Genomic DNA, 16586 nt, shown 5'->3' with positions numbered 1-16586 from the left:
GTTCCTGCGCCTTGAAGGTGAGGCTTCCCACGTGCTCATGGCCATTGGACCGCAAACCCAAAAAAAAGCCTGCAGCACCTGGGGTTCACAGCCGGTCTCCCACACAGCTACTAACCAGGCCTGATGCCACTTAGCTTCCGCGATCTGACGAGAGCGGGCGCTTTCGGCTTAGTGTGGCCGCAGTCACAGTCCAAGGCGCCGTTCCTGCGCCTTGAAGGTGAGGCTTCCCACGTGCTCATAGCCATTGGACCGCAAACCCAAAAAAAAGCCTGCAGCACCTGGGGTTCACAGCCGGTCTCCCACGCAGCTACTAACCAGGCCTGAAGACGCTTAGCTTCCACGATCTAACGAGGGCGGACACTTTCGGCTTAGTGTGGCCGCAAGCAAAATTCGAGTTGCCGTTGCTGCGCCTTGAGGGTGAGGCTTCCCACGTGCTCATAGCCATTGGACCGCAAACCCAAAAAAAAGCCTGCAGCACCTGGGGTTCACAGCCGGTCTCCCACACAGCTACTAACCAAGCCTGAAGCCGCTTAGCTTCCGCGATCTGACGAGAGCGGGCGCTTTCGGCTTAGTGTGGCCGCAGGCGAAATCCAAGGCGAAATCCAAGGCGAAATCCAAGGCGCCGTTCCTGCGCCTTGAAAGTGAGGCTTCCCACGTGCTCATAGCCATTGGACTGCAAACCCAAAGAAATGCCTGCAGCACCTGGGGTTCACAGCCGGTCTCCCACACAGCTACTAACCAGGCCTGAAGCCGCAGGCAAAATCCAAGTTGCCGTTGCTGCGCCTTGAAGGTGAGGCTTCCCACATGCTCATAGCCATTGGACCGCAAACCCAAAAAAAAGCCTGCAGCACCTGGGGTTCACAGCCGGTCTCCCACGCAGCTACTAACCAGGCCTGATGCCACTTAGCTTCCGCGATCTGAAGAGAGCGGGCGCTTTCGGCTTAGTGTGGCCGCAGGCGTAATCCAAGGCGCTGTTCCTGCGCCTTGAAGGTGAGGCTTCCCACGTGCTCATAGCCATTGGACCGCAAACCCCCAAAAAAAGCCTGCAGCACCTGGGGTTCACAGCCACTCTCCCACGCAGCTACTAATCAGGCCTGAAGTCGCTTAGCTTCCGCGATCTGAAGAGAGCGGGCGCTTTCGGCTTAGTGTGGCCGCAGGCGTAATCCAAGGCGCTGTTCCTGCGCCTTGAAGGTGAGGCTTCCCACGTGCTCATAGCCATTGGACCGGAAACCCAAAAAAAAGCCTGCAGCACCTGGGGTTCACAGCCAGTCTCCGACGCAGCTACTAACCAGGCCTGAAGCCGCTTAGCTTCCGCGATCTGACGAGAGCGGGCGCTTTCAGCTTAGTTTGGCCGCAGGCGAAATCCAAGGCGCCGTTCCTGCGCCTTGAAGGTGAGGCTTCCCACGTGCTCATAGCCATTGGACCGCAACCCCAAAAAAAAACCTTCAGCACCTGGTGTTCACAGCCGGTCTCCCACACAGCTACTAACCAGGCCTGATGCCACTTAGCTTCCGCAATCTGACGAGAGCGGGCACTTTTGGCTTAGTGTGGCCGCAGGCACAATCCAAGGCGCCGTTCCTGCGCCTTGAAGGTGAGGCTTCCCACGTGCTCATAGCCATTGGACCGCAAACCCCCCAAAAAAGCCTGCAGCACCTGGGGTTCACAGCCACTCTCCCACGCAGCTACTAATCAGGCCTGAAGCCGCTTAGCTTCCGCGATCTGACGAGAGCGGGCGCTTTCGGCTTAGTGTGGCCGCAGGCGAAATCCAAGGCGCTGTTCCTGCGCCTTGAAGGTGAGGCTTCCCACGTGCTCATAGCCATTGGACCGCAAACCCAAAAAAAAGCCTGCAGCACCTGGGGTTCACAGCCAGTCTCCCACGCAGCTACTAACCAGGCCTGAAACCACTTAGCTTCCGCGATCTGACGAAAGCGGGCGCTTTCGGCGTAGTGTGGCCGCAGGCAAAATCCAAGGCGCCGTTCCTGCGCCGTTCCTGCGCCTTGAAGGTGAGGCTTCCCACGTGCTCATAGCCATTGGACCGCAAACTCCAAAGAAATGCCTGCAGCACCTGGGGTTCACAGCCGGTCTCCCACACAGCTACTAACCAGGCCTGAAGCCGCAGGCAAAATCCAAGTTGCCGTTGCTGCGCCTTGAGGGTGAGGCTTCCCACATGCTCATAGCCATTGGACCGCAAACCCAAATAAAAGCCTGCAGCACCTGGGGTTCACACCCGGTCTCCCACGCAGCTACTAACCAGGCCTGAAGCCGCTTAGCTTCCGCAATCTGACGAGAGCAGGCGCTTTCGGCTTAGTGTGGCTGCAGGCGAAGTCCAAGGCGCCGTTCCTGCGCCTTGAAGGTGAGGCTTCCCACGTGCTCATAGCCATTGGACCGCAAACCCCCAAAAAAGCCTGCAGCACCTGGGGTTCACAGCCGGTCTCCCACACAGCTACTAACCAGGCCTGATGCAACTTAGCTTCCGCAATCTGACGACAGCGGGCACTTTTGGCTTAGTGTGGCCGCAGGAACAGCCCAAGGCGCCGTTCCTGCGCCTTGAAGGTGAGGCTTCCCACGTGCTCATAGCCATTGGACCGCAAACCCCCAAAAAAGCCTGCAGCACCTGGGGTTCACAGCCGGTCTCCCACACAGCTACTAACCAGGCCTGAAGACGCTTAGCTTCCACGATCTAACGAGGGCGGGTGCTTTCGGCTTAGTGTGGCCGCAGGCAAAATCCGAGTTGCCGTTGCTGCGCCTTGAGGGTGAGGCTTTCCACGTGCTCATAGCCATTGGACCGCAAACCCAAAAAAAAGCCTGCAGCACCTGGGGTTCACAGTCGGTCTCCCACACAGCTACTAACCAGGCCTGAAGCCGCTTAGCTTCCGCGATCGGACGAGAGCGGGCGCTTTCGGCTTAGTGTGGCCGCAGGCGAAATCCAAGGCGCCGTTCCTGCGCCTTGAAAGTGAGGCTTCCCACGTGCTCATAGCCATTGGCCTGCAAACCCAAAGAAATGCCTGCAGCACCTGGGGTTCACAGCCGGTCTCCCACACAGCTACTAACCAGGCCTGAAGCCGCAGGCAAAATCCAAGTTGCCGTTGCTGCGCCTTGAAGGTGAGGCTTCCCACATGCTCATAGCCATTGGACGGCAAACCCAAAAAAAGCCTGCAGCACATGGGGTTCACAGCCAGTCTCCCACGCAGCTACTAACCAGGCCTGATGCCACTTAGCTTCTGCGATGTGACGAGAGCGGGCACTTTTGGCTTAGTGTGGCCGCAGGCACAGTCTAAGGCACCGTTCCTGCGCCTTGAAGGTGAGGCTTCCCACGTGCTCATAGCCATTGGACCGCAAACCCCCCAAAAAAGCCTGCAGCACCTGGGGTTCACAGCCGGTCTCCCACGCAGCTACTAACCAGGCCTGATGCCACTTAGCTTCCGCAATCTGACGAGAGCGGGCACTTTTGGCTTAGTGTGGCCGCAGGCGAAATCCAAGGCGCCGTTCCTGCGCCTTGAAGGTGAGGCTTCCCACGTGCTCATAGCCATTGGACCGCAAACCCCCCAAAAAAGCCTGCAGCACCTGGGGTTCACAGCCACTCTCCCACGCAGCTACTAATCAGGCCTGAAGCCGCTTAGCTTCCGCGATCTGACGAGAGCGGGCGCTTTCGGTTTAGTGTGGCCGCAGGCGAAATTCAAGGCGCTGTTCCTGCGCCTTGAAGGTGAGGCTTCCCACGTGCTCATAGCCATTGGACCGCAAACCCAAAAAAAAGCCTGCAGCACCTGGGGTTCACAGCCGGTCTCCCACGCAGCTACTAACCAGGCCTGAAACCACTTAGCTTCCGCGATCTGATGAAAGCAGGCGCTTTTGGCTTAGTGTGGCCGCAGGCAAAATCCAAGGCGCCGTTCCTGCGCCTTGAAAGTGAGGCTTCCCACGTGCTCATAGCCATTGGACTGCAAACCCAAAGAAATGCCTGCAGCACCTGGGGTTCACAGCCGGTCTCCCACACAGCTACTAACCAGGCCTGAAGCCGCAGGCAAAATCCAAGTTGCCGTTGCTGCGCCTTGAGGGTGAGGCTTCCCACGTGCTCATAGCCATTGGACCGCAAACCCAAAAAAAAGCCTGCAGCACCTGGGGTTCACAGCCAGTCTTCCTCGCAGCTACTAACCAGGCCTGAAGCCGCTTAGCTTCCACGATCTAACGAGAGCGTGCGCTTTCAGCTTAGTGTGGCCGCAGGGAAAATCCAAGTCGCTGTTCCTGCGCCTTGAAGGTGAGGCTTCCCACGTGCTCATAGCCATTGGACCGCAAACCCCCAAAAAGAGCCTGCAGCACCTGGGGTTCACAGCCAGTCTCCAGCGCAGCTACTAACCAGGCTTGAAGCCGCTTAGCTTCCGCGATCTGACGAGAGCGGGCACTTTCGGCTTAGTGTGGCCGCAGGCGAAATCCAAGGCGCCGTTCCTGCGCCTTGAAAGTGAGGCTTCCCACGTGCTCATAGCCATTGGACTGGAAACCCAAAGAAATGCCTGCAGCACCTGGGGTTCACAGCCGGTCTCCCACACAGCTACTAACCAGGCCTGAAGCCGCAGGCAAAATCCAAGTTGCCGTTGCTGCGCCTTTTGGGTGAGGCTTCCCACGTGCTCATAGCCATTGGACCGCAAACCCAAAAAAAAAGCCTGCAGCACCTGGGGTTCACAGCCGGTCTCCCACGCAGCTACTAACCAGGCCTGAAGCCGCTTAGCTTCCGCGATCTGACGAGAGCAGGCGCTTTCGGCTTAGTGTGGCCACAGGCGAAATCCAAGGCGCCGTTCCAGCGCTTTGAAAGTGAGGCTTCCCACGTGCTCATAGCCATTGGACTGCAAACCCAAAGAAATGCCTGCAGCACCTGGGGTTCACAGCCGGTCTCCCACACAGCTACTAACCAGGCCTGAAGACGCTTAGCTTCCACAATAACGAGAGCGTGCGCTTTCAGCTTAGTGTGGCCGCAGGCAAAATCCAAGTCGCCGTTCCTGCGCCTTGAGGGTGAGGCTTCCCACGTGCTCATAGCCATTGGACCGCAAACCCAAAAACAAGCCTGCAACACCTGGGGTTCACAGCCGGTCTCCCACGCAGCTACTAACCAGGCCTGGAGCCGCTTAGCTTCCGCGATCTGACGAGAGCGGGCACTTTCGACTTTGTGTGGCCACAGGCGAAATCCAAGGCGCCGTTCCTGCGCCTTGAAAGTGAGGCTTCCCACGTGCTCATAGCCATTGGACCGCAAACCCCCAAAAAGAGCCTGCAGCACCTGGGGTTCACAGCCAGTCTCCCACGCAGCTACTAACCAGGCCTGAAGCCGCTTAGCTTCCGCGATCTGACGAGAGCGGGCGCTTTCGGCTTAGTGTGGCCGCAGGCGAAATCCAAGGCGCCATTCCTGCGCCTTGAAAGTGAGGCTCCCCACGTGCTCATAGCCATTGGACTGCAAACCCAAAGAAATGCCTGCAGCACCTGGGGTTCACAGCCGGTCTCCCACACAGCTACTAACCAGGCCTGAAGCCGCAGGCAAAATCCAAGTTGCCGTTGCTGCGCCTTGAGGGTGAGGCTTCCCACGTGCTCATAGCCATTGGACCGCAAACCCAAAAAAAAGCCTGCAGCACCTGGGGTTCACAGCCGGTCTCCCACGCAGCTACTAACCAGGCCTGAAGCCACTTAGCTTCCGCAATCTGACGAGAGCGGGCGCTTTTGGCTTAGTGTGGCTGCAGGCAAAATCCAAGGCGCCGTTCCTGCGCCTTGAAGGTGAGGCTTCCCACGTGCTCATAGCCATTGGACCGCAAACCCCCAAAAAAGCCTGCAGCACCTGGGGTTCACAGCCGGTCTCCCACGCAGCTACTAACCAGGCCTGAAGACGCTTAGCTTCCACGATCTAACGAGGGCAGGCGCTTTCGGCTTAGTGTGGCCGCAGGCGAAATCCGAGTTGCCGTTGCTGCGCCTTGAGGGTGAGGCTTTCCACGTGCTCATAGCCATTGCACCGCAAACCCAAAAAAAAGCCTGCAGCACCTGGGGTTCACAGCCGGTCTCCCACACAGCTACTAACCAGGCCTGAAGCCGCTTAGCTTCCGCGATCTGACGAGAGCGGGCGCTTTCGGCTTAGTGTGGCCACAGGCGAAATCCAAGGCGCCGTTCCAGCGCCTTGAAAGTGAGGCTTCCCACGTGCTCATAGCCATTGGACTGCAAACCCAAAGAAATGCCTGCAGCACCTGGGGTTCACAGCCGGTCTCCCACACAGCTACTAACCAGGCCTGAAGCCGCAGGCAAAATCCAAGTTGCCGTTGCTGCGCCTTGAAGGTGAGGCTTCCCACATGCTCATAGCCATTGGACCGCAAACCCAAAAAAAAGCCTGCAGCACCTGGGGTTCACAGCCGGTCTCCCACACAGCTACTGACCAGGCCTGAAGCCGCTTAGCTTCCACAATCTAACGAGAGCGGGCGCTTTCGGCTTAGTGTGGCCGCAGGCAAAGTCCAAGTCGCCGTTCCTGCGCCTTGAGGGTGAGGCTTCCCATGTGCTCATAGCCATTGGACCGCAAACCTCCAAAAAAGTCTGAAGCACCTGGGCCCCACCCAGCATGCGCACACACAATATGCCACTAATAGACAGTCTTTGTCACGCCCACCCAGCATGCGCACACAATATGCCACTAATAGGCAACCTGTGTCACCCCCACCCAGAATGCGTACACACAATATGCCACTAATAAGCAGCCTGTGTCACCCCACCCAGCATGCACACACAATATGCCACTAATAGGCAGCCTTTGTCACCCCCACCCAGCATGCATTTACAATATGCCACTAATAGGCAGCCTGTGTCACCCCCACCCAGCATGCGCACACACAATATGCCACTAATAGGCAACCTGTGTCAGCCCCACCGAGCTGCACCCACACAATATGCCACTAATAGGCAGCCTGTGTCACCCCCACCCAGCATGTGCACACACAATATGCCACTAATAGGCAGCCTTTGTCACCCCCACCTAGCATGCGCACACACAATATGCCACTAATAGGCAGCCTGTGTCACCCCCACCCAGCATGTGCACACAGAATATGCCACTAATAGGCAGCCTGTGTCACCCCCACCCAGCATGCGCACACACAATATGCCACTAATAGGCAACCTGTGTCAGCCCCACCCAGCATGCGCACACAATATGCCACTAATAGGCAGCCTGTGTCACCCCCACCCAGCATGCGCACACACAATATGCCACTAATAGGCAGCCTGTGTAACCCCCACCGAGCTGCGCCCACACAATATGCCACTAATAGGCAGCCTGTGTCACCCCCATCCAGCATGCGCACACACAATATGCCACTAATAGGCAGCCTGTGTCACCCCCACCCAGCATGCATTTACAATATGCCACTAATAGGCAGCCTGTATCACCCCCATCCAGCATGCGTATTGCTTAAAAAGGAAATAAACATGGCAGCCTCCATATACCTCTCTCTCCAGTTGTCCTTTAAAGGGACCACTATTGCGAAAGTTGTAAATTTAAAATATATGTCAACACATACAAATAAGAAGTACATTTCTCCCAAATAAAAAAATCCTTTTCAGGGAGCGTCTTTATAAAGGCCATGCTGAGAATCCCCATGAGGATATGGACTAATGGTCCAAATCCTGTCAGTTCCGTCAGATTTCTGCTACTAATTGTAAGTGACAGCAACATAGTAGAAAAGTAATTTATAGCTCATTTTACTCTGGGAGAAACGTGCTTTTTATTTATGTATTTACATGCATTTTAAATTTTCAAATTGTTTTGCGATAATGGTCCTTTAAGAAGAATCAGAGGATAGCTATCATGTTCCATCTCCCTGTTGGGCCTGTGTGTGAAGAGGAATGTGCAGTGTGTGTGGATCCACAGACCGAAGATGAGTGAAATTTATATTTTTCTGAGCTACATAATAATTGTGGGACTGACAGTGGAAGGTGACTGCAAGGGGTAATGAGCAGCAGCTGCTGACAGTTTGCGGCCATATTGTGTGTGTGCCGGGTTCGGTTGGGCCTTACTATCGAATGACTCGCTTCACCCTCAAGGGATTATGGGACTGGTCAGTGGACAGCATAGGAACAGTGCTAGAAGGTTTATTTACACAGGATGTTGCTGATATTGTATTGTGGAGTGCCAACCTAAAAAGGAAAGCTGTAACCTGCCATAAAAAAGTAAGATACTCACCTCAGAAGAGGGAAGATTCTGGATCCCTAATAGCCTTCCCGTTCCTCTGTGTCCCCTTGTTCCACTGCAGGGGCCCTTGTTCAAATATCCCGCCGGCTGCTTCTTCAGTTCTTCTAGTATGGAGCTGCTCATCTTTGGAAGTACCTGGAGACCCGAGTACTTCAGTGGCCCTCCGAGGGTACCCAAAGGCTTCGTCCACATTAAAGTTGAAAACTGGAACAGGGGGTGGCGGCAGTGGAACATGTCGGCGCTATATAAATACTAATGCCTTACAATTATGCCCTGCCTCTACCCAGCAGTTAACTTGTTTTGATGATTAAACCCCCTATTGTATTGTGATTACCTAGCTAGACTGTCATCAGCTTAGACTTCAGTATTCCCCACACTCAGATTATACACACGCTTTCTCACAGCCCCCTCCAATGTAACTGTTTCCTGGTATTTACATATGCAAAAATTAACATTCTCACAGTACGGCCACACGGGGAGCGCCGCACACAAGTTCAATGGACATTCTCACAGTACGGCCACAAGGGGGAGCTCCGCACACAAGTTCAATGGACATTCTCACAGTACGGCCACAAGGGGGAGCTCCGCACACAAGTTCAATGGACATTTTCCCAGTAACGTCCACAAGGGGGAGCTCCTCGCACAATGCTGCCGGCTTACATACCGTTCCTGGATACTCCGTGGGATGCTCCTAATCTCGTCCTCCTCGGCTGTGTAGAGCAGAGACACACCGACCTCCTCCAGCCTTTTGTCGCTCGAGCGCTGCTTCCGTTGTCCGCTGAGGTCGTGTTTCCGTCTCGCAGGTGATGTAGATGCCTTGCGCTGGTGACGTGGAGCTGTGCGATTAAGCACACATTGCCAGTGCTGTATATACTATACTGTAATATATATGTTATATCTATTAATACAAGATTAATTCTAGGCACAGCATATACTGTCAGACTGTATAATAGTAAGCACAGCTTTAATACAAGGTTTTCACACTGGTTTCTTCAACTAGATGTTCAAGCATTACTGTACTTGTATGCCAGCCTTGCAACACATAGCTGTCTCTTGCAGCATTTCATAGCTCCAAACTACCCCTGTTTTGGAGGGACAGTACCTCTTTGAGGACCGTGTCCCTCTTTCTTCCTCATTTGGCCCTCTTTCATGACTGATGTATACATCTATGTAATCATATGTATATTTCTTATTTTCAAATGTTAATATGAAGGAAAATGAACCAGGATAGAAAGTACCAGTGTGGTTTAAATTATAAAATAACATATTTTTATTTTGAAATCTTTATGGTATGCGCGACTAGGGGGGTGCCTAGGGCGTGATCAAGGGTGTGGCAGGAGTGTGGCTTAAATGTCCCTATTTCTTATCTCAAAAAGTTGGAAAGTATGGCCAGGGCCGGTTCTAGGGGCTGGTTAGAATTTTTGGGGCACCTACACAGGTGTCCATTTAAATATCTGAATGGTTGCCTATGGCAGCGCCCAAATGTCCTATTTCAGAGTCTCCCACATAGGTAGCCAGAGAGCCCTGTTTATGTGGCAAGAGAGGGCCCCGAATACACAGCACAGCAGAGGGTGAACTAAAGTGAACCTTAACTGTATGAAAGACAAAAAAAGTGCATTTACCAGCCCCCTGCAGCTGCCCTGTACTCATCCTCCAGCGCCCCGCAGCACCCTACTTTCGTTCTAATGAGAGCCTCTAGTCCGCTCGCCTCCTAATCGCGCTCTCATGGATGGGAGCAGTCTGCGAATTTGCAGTACTAAAAAATCTCTACTGCAGATAGATGGGAGCGCTATTGAGGAGACACACATGTGCAGTGGCCAGTCAGTCTGGAAGAGGATCGCTAAGGGGGACTGGAGGGCAGCTTAGTGACAGCATGGGCACAGGGCAGCTGCAGGGGGCTGGTAGAAGCCCCAGGTAAGTTAAACCTGTTTTTGTTTTTTGGTTTTTTTTACTTAATAAGGTTCCCTTTAACTCACCTCCCCAGGTTAGCAACCAGCTGCACACAAGCATATGACTGTAGGCGGAGCTTACGGCCATTGGAGACGAGGCTTATCGTGGACTAGTGGGGGGCGGGGCTGTGGTTCGATTTAGAGGCGGAGCTTTGCAGGGCCCCGGAGTCGCTTTGTAAGGGGACATTGGGCTCTATTCTCAAAGACTTCCCGCATGCGGTAAAGTACATGCGGGAAGTTTGCGACCAAAATATCGTCAAGTTGAAATTCTCAAAATGTTCCGCATGTTTTTCCCGCATGCGGAAAAAGTGCGGTAAAAGCGCGGGATTCATGCGGAAAACTTTCCGCAAAAGTCGGTATTTTCCGCAATAAAAGATCAATTCTCAAAAATGTTCAGGCGCATCATTTCGTCGTTAATTACCGATTTTTTATCACCTACAAGTAGTAGGTGATATATTCCGCATCCCATTGACTTTAATGAAGTCTGGAGGCTTAAGGGCTGTGCTTGCTGGACTTTTAATTTTTTTTTTTAAACACTTTTTCATGCGACCTTTTTACTGCATGATTCCCGCATGAATAATGGCTGTTTCCGCATCTTTTTTCCCGCATGCGGAAAACATGCGGAAAATATTAGTGAATGTGGAAAAAATGCGGAGTTTACCGCTGGCGGAAATATAGCGGTAACATTTTGCGGTGTTTTTGCCTGTTAGTGAATAGAGCCCATTGTGGTCAATGACCGCTGCTCAGGGTAAAATCCCCCTCAGGATAAAGACCCTGACCATGCATATTTGCTACCAAAAGGAATTCCAGGAAGTTTTTTTTAAGTAATCGATCAGCCCAGGATGGGTGCCATAAACCTATTTCTGTTATAAGAAATCTTATTCTATCGCCTCCATCCTACCTCACTGTGTAATTCCTGCTACCGGCCGCTAGGGGGAGCTCCGGGATATAACTGCTTGTTCCTTCCTGGAGCTTCTGCCGGAGAATGTCGTGGCTGAGAGCTCCTGGCTATCGGGGATACAGAGAGAGAGAGAGGCCGCACGTCTGCCTCCGATGTTGCCGCTGCTCCGTCTGAGGAGGATGAGTGCCGGGGTGACGTCATAGCAGCTATTGTGACGCGCGTGTGCAGGTGGGCAGCTCGTGCACCGCTGAGGATGGCACCTGCAGGGACACCTGACCACGCCCCTCTGCTATTGCTGTGCCATGCTAGTGGATGGAGGTGACGTCATAGCAGCTATTGTGACGCATGTGTGCAGCTCGTGCACCGCTGAGGATGGCACCTGCAGTGACACGTGACCATGCCCCTCTGCTATTGCTGTGCCATGCTAGTGGATGGAGGTCAGGCATTATGTGCAACAGGGAAAGGTGAGGGAGCGTGCTGCACTGTATATACTGCTGTACATGCATCATGCAGTTATATACTCAGTGATGTGATTATGCCTATCCATACTCAAGCTTGGTACACACATTCAATTTTGATTGGCCAATCATCAGCCAATTGTATCACTGCCATGTCGTATGAGAGGCTTACTTGCACAAACTGGTCTTAGTATTTAAAGTCTGTTCACCCTCACTCTACATTGAGGTGGTACAAGTGGCTAGCAATTGACCAATCAATGTTGGATGTGTGTATGCACCCTAAGTTACTTTCCCTCTATCTGCAATGCTGGGGTTATGTGATATACACAGGGCCCGGCTGTCTAGAGTACTCTGGCCTGCCCCTTAGAATGTGGCTGCTCCTCCCCTCCTTAGTGCTGTCAGACTGGGCAGCTCCGCCCTGATCTCCCAGCAATACAGCAGAAGCTGTCACCTTGTTAGCCACAGCTTGGCACCGAAACACTGGCCCGCCCTTCAATATGTCACTGCCTCGCCCCTCCTCAATGCTGCTGGTACACCTAGAAAAGCATATAGTAAAATATCTGTAGATTTAAGGCCTGTACACACTGATAATCACCAAACACAGTGTGATGCAATTTTGCTGAGGCCATCTGTTGCTGGTTTCATGACTGTTAAATTATATTTGCATTTTTTCATGCGTTTTTTTTAAGGGCAGGGCTTAAAAAGCACACCGGTCACTGCGATTACGTTTTCTTAAAAACGCATTGAAACACTGTGTACAGGTCATCACAATTTTCACAATTTTTTTTAAAGGCCTTGTGATTTTAAAAACGCAGTGCAACGCATCCAGTGTGTACAGACCCTTACCGACATTCTACTATTGCAGTGAAAATGACGATAATAAAATGTCAGTAATAAACACCAATATTTTATTAAAGCTAAACATAACCCTATTCTTACACTGAACACTCCCACTGTCCATGCCTATCCCTAACTTCCCTGTCCCACGGCTAACCTTAACCACCCACCCCACTTGGCCAGCTTTAACCACCCACCTCCCTCCCCCAGCTAGGAGCGCTGTAAAAACATCACTGGGGATTTTGGCACAGCTGGCACCAAATAGGAATTTCGACTATAGCTGCGCTTAGACAGTAATTTGGGTGCCGTCAAAAGGCGCCCAAATTACTTTGAGGGACAACTGAAGTGAGAGGGATATGGAGGCTGCCATATTAAACAATACAAGTTGCCTGACAGCACTGCTGACCTATTTGGCTGCTGTAGTGTCTGAATAACACCAGAAACCAGCATGCAGCTGAACTTGTCAGACCTGACAAAATGTCAGAAACACCTGATCTGCTGCATGATTGTTCAGGGGCTATGGCTGAAAGTATTAGAGGCAGAGGATCAGCAGGGCAGCCAGGCAACTGGAATTGTTTTTAAGGAAATAAATCTGGCATCCTCCATATCCCTCTCGCTACAATTGCCCTTTAAAAACAGCGTAATTTGGCCGCCAGCAATAGCTGGCAGCTGATTTACAGCTTTGCCCATTATCCATTGCGACCTGGAGGAGGAATAGTAAATAACGCCGCCAGAACTTTTGCAGGAGCAGGGTGAGCCACTCTTCGGCTTTACCCTGCGCCCAAGTCTCCCAGTGGCTTAATTATAGGCATATCCCCAGCTAACCTTAAAGGAAAACTAATATCGAAAAAAAAGTTTTACTTACCTGGGACTTCTGCCGCCCCCCCTGCAGCCTTCCTGTGCCTGCGCCATCTCTGTACGATCCTCCGGTCCCTTGCTGTGGCTGTTTTGTTATCGCAAGTCCAGGGCCTCTGCGCAGCCCGGGCAGCTCACGTCCTTGTTCGCGTTTCCCTCACCTGGAGCGTCCTGCGCAGGCGCAGTACAAGGTTTTCTCATACTGCTCCTACGCAGGATGTTCCCAGGGACGGGGTTGGCTGAAGCCCCAGGTAAATGAAACTTTTTTTTTTTTTTTTAATATTACAGGTTTCCTTTGACCTTATGCCCCTCCCCCACCAGTCACTGCAGGGCCGGGCCGAGGCAGAGTGAGAGAGAGGCTTCAGCCTCAGGGCGCAGTATAGGAGGGGACGCACAACTCACTCACCTATCATTCCCCTATTGGCTATCATTCATGAACAGGCTGTCGGTAAACAGAATCCGTGCGGGAAAACACCGCTGGCGGATTTTTAGACTTCTGGGTGGGCATTCATAAAAAAGTATCCATGTGCGGAAGCAGTGCGGAGATTCACCGAACTAGGCTGGCGGTAGGCTTGCGGAGACACGGAAGCCGCCGAGTTGATACATTTCTCCGTGTTCCGCTCTGCTGCAGCTGCCTGGGAGGTCTGTGTGTCTCCATTCACTTGCATTGGTATCGCCACATCAGAGGGAGCGGAACTTCCCGACCTCACACCGCTTGCGGTGATCTTTATGAATGAACATTTTGCTACATTTGTACCGATAATCACCGCACAAGGCGGTGATTTATCACTCTGCTCGGTAGTGTCATTTTTCCATGCGGAAAGAGCCTTTATGAATGCTGACTTTGCCGAGTGGTCGGTAAAGTCAGCTGTTTTAAGCATTTCCGCATGCGGAAATGCTTTATGAATGATAGCCATTGTGTTTGAAGCAAAAAGAAATAAGAAAAGGGGATACATGGCAGTGACTGCAAGCCAGATAACGTGAGTAGGGTGTTGAAAGGGTTGGGGGCCCTGGGGCGCCTCTTAGTCTAATAGCAATCAGTGTGTGATGGCTGAGGTGGGAGGGATGGAGGGGCGCACTTTGGTGTCTCAGCCTTGGGTGCTGGAGGACCTTGTCCCGGCTCTGAGGCCTGGTGCACACCAAAACCCGCTAGCAGATCCGCAAAATGCTAGCAGATTTTGAAACGCTTTTTCTTCTTTTTCTGTAGCGTTTCAGCTAGCATTTTGCGGTTTTGTGAAGCGTTTTTGGTGTAGTAGATTTCATGTATTGTTACAGTAAAGCTGTTACTGAACAGCTACTGTAACAAAAACGCCTGCAAAACCGCTCTGAACTGGCGTTTTTCAGAGCGGTTTGCGTTTTTCCTATACTTAACATTGAGGCAGAAACGCATCCGCAATCCAAAAAATGCCTCACCCCAGGAGTATGCTTTTCTGCAAAACGCCTCCTGCTCTGGTGTGAACCACCCTATTGAGATACATTGACCAAGCGGATCCGCAGCCGCAAGCGGCTGCAGAAACGCTGAAAAAGCCGCTCGGTGTGCACCAGCCCTTAGTCACTGAAAAAAAAATACAATTTTGGGGCGCCAACATAGGTGCCTATTTAAATATCTAAACGGCAGCGCCCAAATTTCCTGTTTTAGAGTCTCCCATATAGGTAGCCAGAGAGCCCTGTATATGTGGCAAGAGAGGGCCCCCGAATTCAGTGCACAGCGGAGGGGTGAATAAAAGAGAACCTTAACTGTATGAAAAAAAAGAGAGTAACTTCCCTGGGACTTCAAACAGCCCCCTGCAGCCACCCTGTGCCTGCGCTGGGACAAACCCATTCTCTGGTCCGCCGCAGCAACCTACTTTAATTTTAATGAGCGCCTCAGTTCCGCTCGCCAGGACCGAGGCAGAGGCGAGAGAGGCTCCAGCCTCAGGGTGCAGTGTAGGAGGAGGTGCACATCTCACTCAGCTATCATTCCCCTATTGTGTTTGAAGCATAGGAAAAGGGGATACATAGCAGTGACTGCAAACCAGATAACTGGATATTAAGGTGTTGGTGCGGGCCCTGGGGCGCCTCTTACTCTAATAGCAATCAGTGTGGGACAGCTGGGATAGGAGGGATGGGGGGGGGGGCACACTTTGGTGTCTCAGCCTTGGGTGCTGGAGGACCTTTTCCTGGCTCTAAAACCCAGCAAGGCATTTTACATATTCATCGCCAGGCTGTTGCTATTGGCAAAACGGGCACAATATGATTTATGGATCAAAATGTGCTTAGTGGAAAAGGGCCCTAATTAGATGTTCTCCCCTTCAGATGTTTTATTATGTTCTTTTTGTGGCAGAGTACTTTGGTTAATCCAATTGGCTGAAAGTAAAAAACATTTTGGCCAATAGGATTGTAAGCCGGCCCACCACGGCAAGGTAGGCTCTTTTAGGGCGGGTTGGGGTATTGGAGTGAAAGAGGTATAGGGGATGGCGGTTTGGAAAATGATGAGGGGGATAGGTGGTCATAATGGGTACCCCCCTTACACCCTCAAGTGAAAAGTCCGGGAACACGCCGACCACCTGAGAAGGAATTGGGATCCAGTTGTTTCCCCCTTAGCCATGGTTCAACCCTGAAAAATAAAATTTTTCAAACAAAATGTGTCTAGTAAAAAAGTGCTCTAATTAGTTGATCACTCTCTAAGGCCTAGTGCACCCCAAAAACCGATAGCAGATCCGCAAAATGCTAGCAGATTTTGAAACGCTTTTTCTTATTTTTCTGTAGCGTTTCAGCTAGCATTTTGCGGTTTTGTGAAGCGTTTTTGGTGTAGTAGATTTCAGATATTGTTACAGTAAAGCTGTTACTGAACAGCTACTGTAACAAAAAACGCCTGGCAAACCGCTCTGAAGTGCCGTTTTTCAGAGCGGTTTGCGTTTTTCCTATACTTAACATTGAGGCAGAAACGCATCCGCAATCCAAAATCTGCAGCAGCCCGGGAGTATGCGTTTCTGCAAAACGCCTCCCGCTCTGGTGTGCACCAGCCCATTGAAATACATTACCCTAGCGGATCCGCACCCGCAAGCAGATCGCAAACCGCAGCAGAACCGCTCTGGTGTGCACTAGGCCTAAGATATTTTATTATACTAGCCGACCCGCGTTGTAGCATACGCCGCATCTATCTATCTAATAGAGTACGTGCCTCAACCTTGAGGCCTGGAACCCACTACAAAACACTATTGCTAATCGCAATCGCTAGCGTTTTGTATGAGCAGTTTGTAAGCGATTTCATGAGCGTTTTAGGGAGCGATTTTAGAAAGTGTAATCAATTTGCCGGCGCTTGTGTAGCAATTAGCGTTTTAAAGTCCGATTGGTCTTTTCAATTATTTTTAATTTTGTTACAGTGTACATTAACTTAAAAC

At 51.9% G+C, this 16586-nt stretch overlaps 3 non-coding genes and 21 pseudogenes across 3 annotated transcripts; all 24 read right to left on the bottom strand.

Annotated features, from left to right (window-relative positions):
- Nucleotides 1-66: 66 nt before the first annotated feature.
- Nucleotides 67-185, bottom strand: LOC137550875 (5S ribosomal RNA; annotated as a pseudogene).
- An 81-nt stretch (nucleotides 186-266) lies between these two features.
- On the bottom strand, nucleotides 267-385 carry LOC137554108 (5S ribosomal RNA; annotated as a pseudogene).
- An 81-nt stretch (nucleotides 386-466) lies between these two features.
- LOC137556833 (5S ribosomal RNA) lies at nucleotides 467-585 on the bottom strand. The gene has a single exon (XR_011029471.1). It is a non-coding gene; the product is annotated as a 5S ribosomal RNA (ribosomal RNA).
- A 254-nt stretch (nucleotides 586-839) lies between these two features.
- LOC137549603 (5S ribosomal RNA) lies at nucleotides 840-958 on the bottom strand (annotated as a pseudogene).
- Nucleotides 959-1040: 82 nt separating this feature from the next.
- Nucleotides 1041-1159, bottom strand: LOC137553132 (5S ribosomal RNA; annotated as a pseudogene).
- An 81-nt stretch (nucleotides 1160-1240) lies between these two features.
- LOC137549666 (5S ribosomal RNA) lies at nucleotides 1241-1359 on the bottom strand (annotated as a pseudogene).
- An 81-nt stretch (nucleotides 1360-1440) lies between these two features.
- On the bottom strand, nucleotides 1441-1559 carry LOC137554016 (5S ribosomal RNA; annotated as a pseudogene).
- Nucleotides 1560-1641: 82 nt separating this feature from the next.
- Nucleotides 1642-1760, bottom strand: LOC137550767 (5S ribosomal RNA; annotated as a pseudogene).
- Nucleotides 1761-1841: 81 nt separating this feature from the next.
- On the bottom strand, nucleotides 1842-1960 carry LOC137553137 (5S ribosomal RNA; annotated as a pseudogene).
- A 242-nt stretch (nucleotides 1961-2202) lies between these two features.
- Nucleotides 2203-2321, bottom strand: LOC137548748 (5S ribosomal RNA; annotated as a pseudogene).
- A 281-nt stretch (nucleotides 2322-2602) lies between these two features.
- LOC137551145 (5S ribosomal RNA) lies at nucleotides 2603-2721 on the bottom strand (annotated as a pseudogene).
- Nucleotides 2722-2802: 81 nt separating this feature from the next.
- On the bottom strand, nucleotides 2803-2921 carry LOC137547801 (5S ribosomal RNA). The gene has a single exon (XR_011026631.1). It is a non-coding gene; the product is annotated as a 5S ribosomal RNA (ribosomal RNA).
- A 430-nt stretch (nucleotides 2922-3351) lies between these two features.
- Nucleotides 3352-3470, bottom strand: LOC137551538 (5S ribosomal RNA; annotated as a pseudogene).
- An 82-nt stretch (nucleotides 3471-3552) lies between these two features.
- On the bottom strand, nucleotides 3553-3671 carry LOC137552502 (5S ribosomal RNA; annotated as a pseudogene).
- Nucleotides 3672-3752: 81 nt separating this feature from the next.
- LOC137548937 (5S ribosomal RNA) lies at nucleotides 3753-3871 on the bottom strand (annotated as a pseudogene).
- Nucleotides 3872-4101: 230 nt separating this feature from the next.
- Nucleotides 4102-4220, bottom strand: LOC137554540 (5S ribosomal RNA; annotated as a pseudogene).
- An 82-nt stretch (nucleotides 4221-4302) lies between these two features.
- LOC137553220 (5S ribosomal RNA) lies at nucleotides 4303-4421 on the bottom strand (annotated as a pseudogene).
- A 231-nt stretch (nucleotides 4422-4652) lies between these two features.
- LOC137558479 (5S ribosomal RNA) lies at nucleotides 4653-4771 on the bottom strand (annotated as a pseudogene).
- Nucleotides 4772-5050: 279 nt separating this feature from the next.
- LOC137552120 (5S ribosomal RNA) lies at nucleotides 5051-5169 on the bottom strand (annotated as a pseudogene).
- An 82-nt stretch (nucleotides 5170-5251) lies between these two features.
- On the bottom strand, nucleotides 5252-5370 carry LOC137557593 (5S ribosomal RNA; annotated as a pseudogene).
- Nucleotides 5371-5600: 230 nt separating this feature from the next.
- LOC137547532 (5S ribosomal RNA) lies at nucleotides 5601-5719 on the bottom strand (annotated as a pseudogene).
- An 81-nt stretch (nucleotides 5720-5800) lies between these two features.
- Nucleotides 5801-5919, bottom strand: LOC137553038 (5S ribosomal RNA; annotated as a pseudogene).
- Nucleotides 5920-6000: 81 nt separating this feature from the next.
- On the bottom strand, nucleotides 6001-6119 carry LOC137556639 (5S ribosomal RNA). Its single transcript, XR_011029280.1, has one exon. It is a non-coding gene; the product is annotated as a 5S ribosomal RNA (ribosomal RNA).
- Nucleotides 6120-6349: 230 nt separating this feature from the next.
- Nucleotides 6350-6468, bottom strand: LOC137550771 (5S ribosomal RNA; annotated as a pseudogene).
- Between the last annotated feature and the right edge of the window lie 10118 nt (nucleotides 6469-16586).

This window comes from Hyperolius riggenbachi, chromosome 2, assembly GCF_040937935.1.
Source record: "Hyperolius riggenbachi isolate aHypRig1 chromosome 2, aHypRig1.pri, whole genome shotgun sequence".
In the NCBI taxonomy this organism is placed as follows: domain Eukaryota; kingdom Metazoa; phylum Chordata; class Amphibia; order Anura; family Hyperoliidae; genus Hyperolius; species Hyperolius riggenbachi.
The sequence above is the reverse complement of the archived record's forward strand: the minus strand, read 5'-3'. Positions and strand labels throughout refer to the sequence as shown.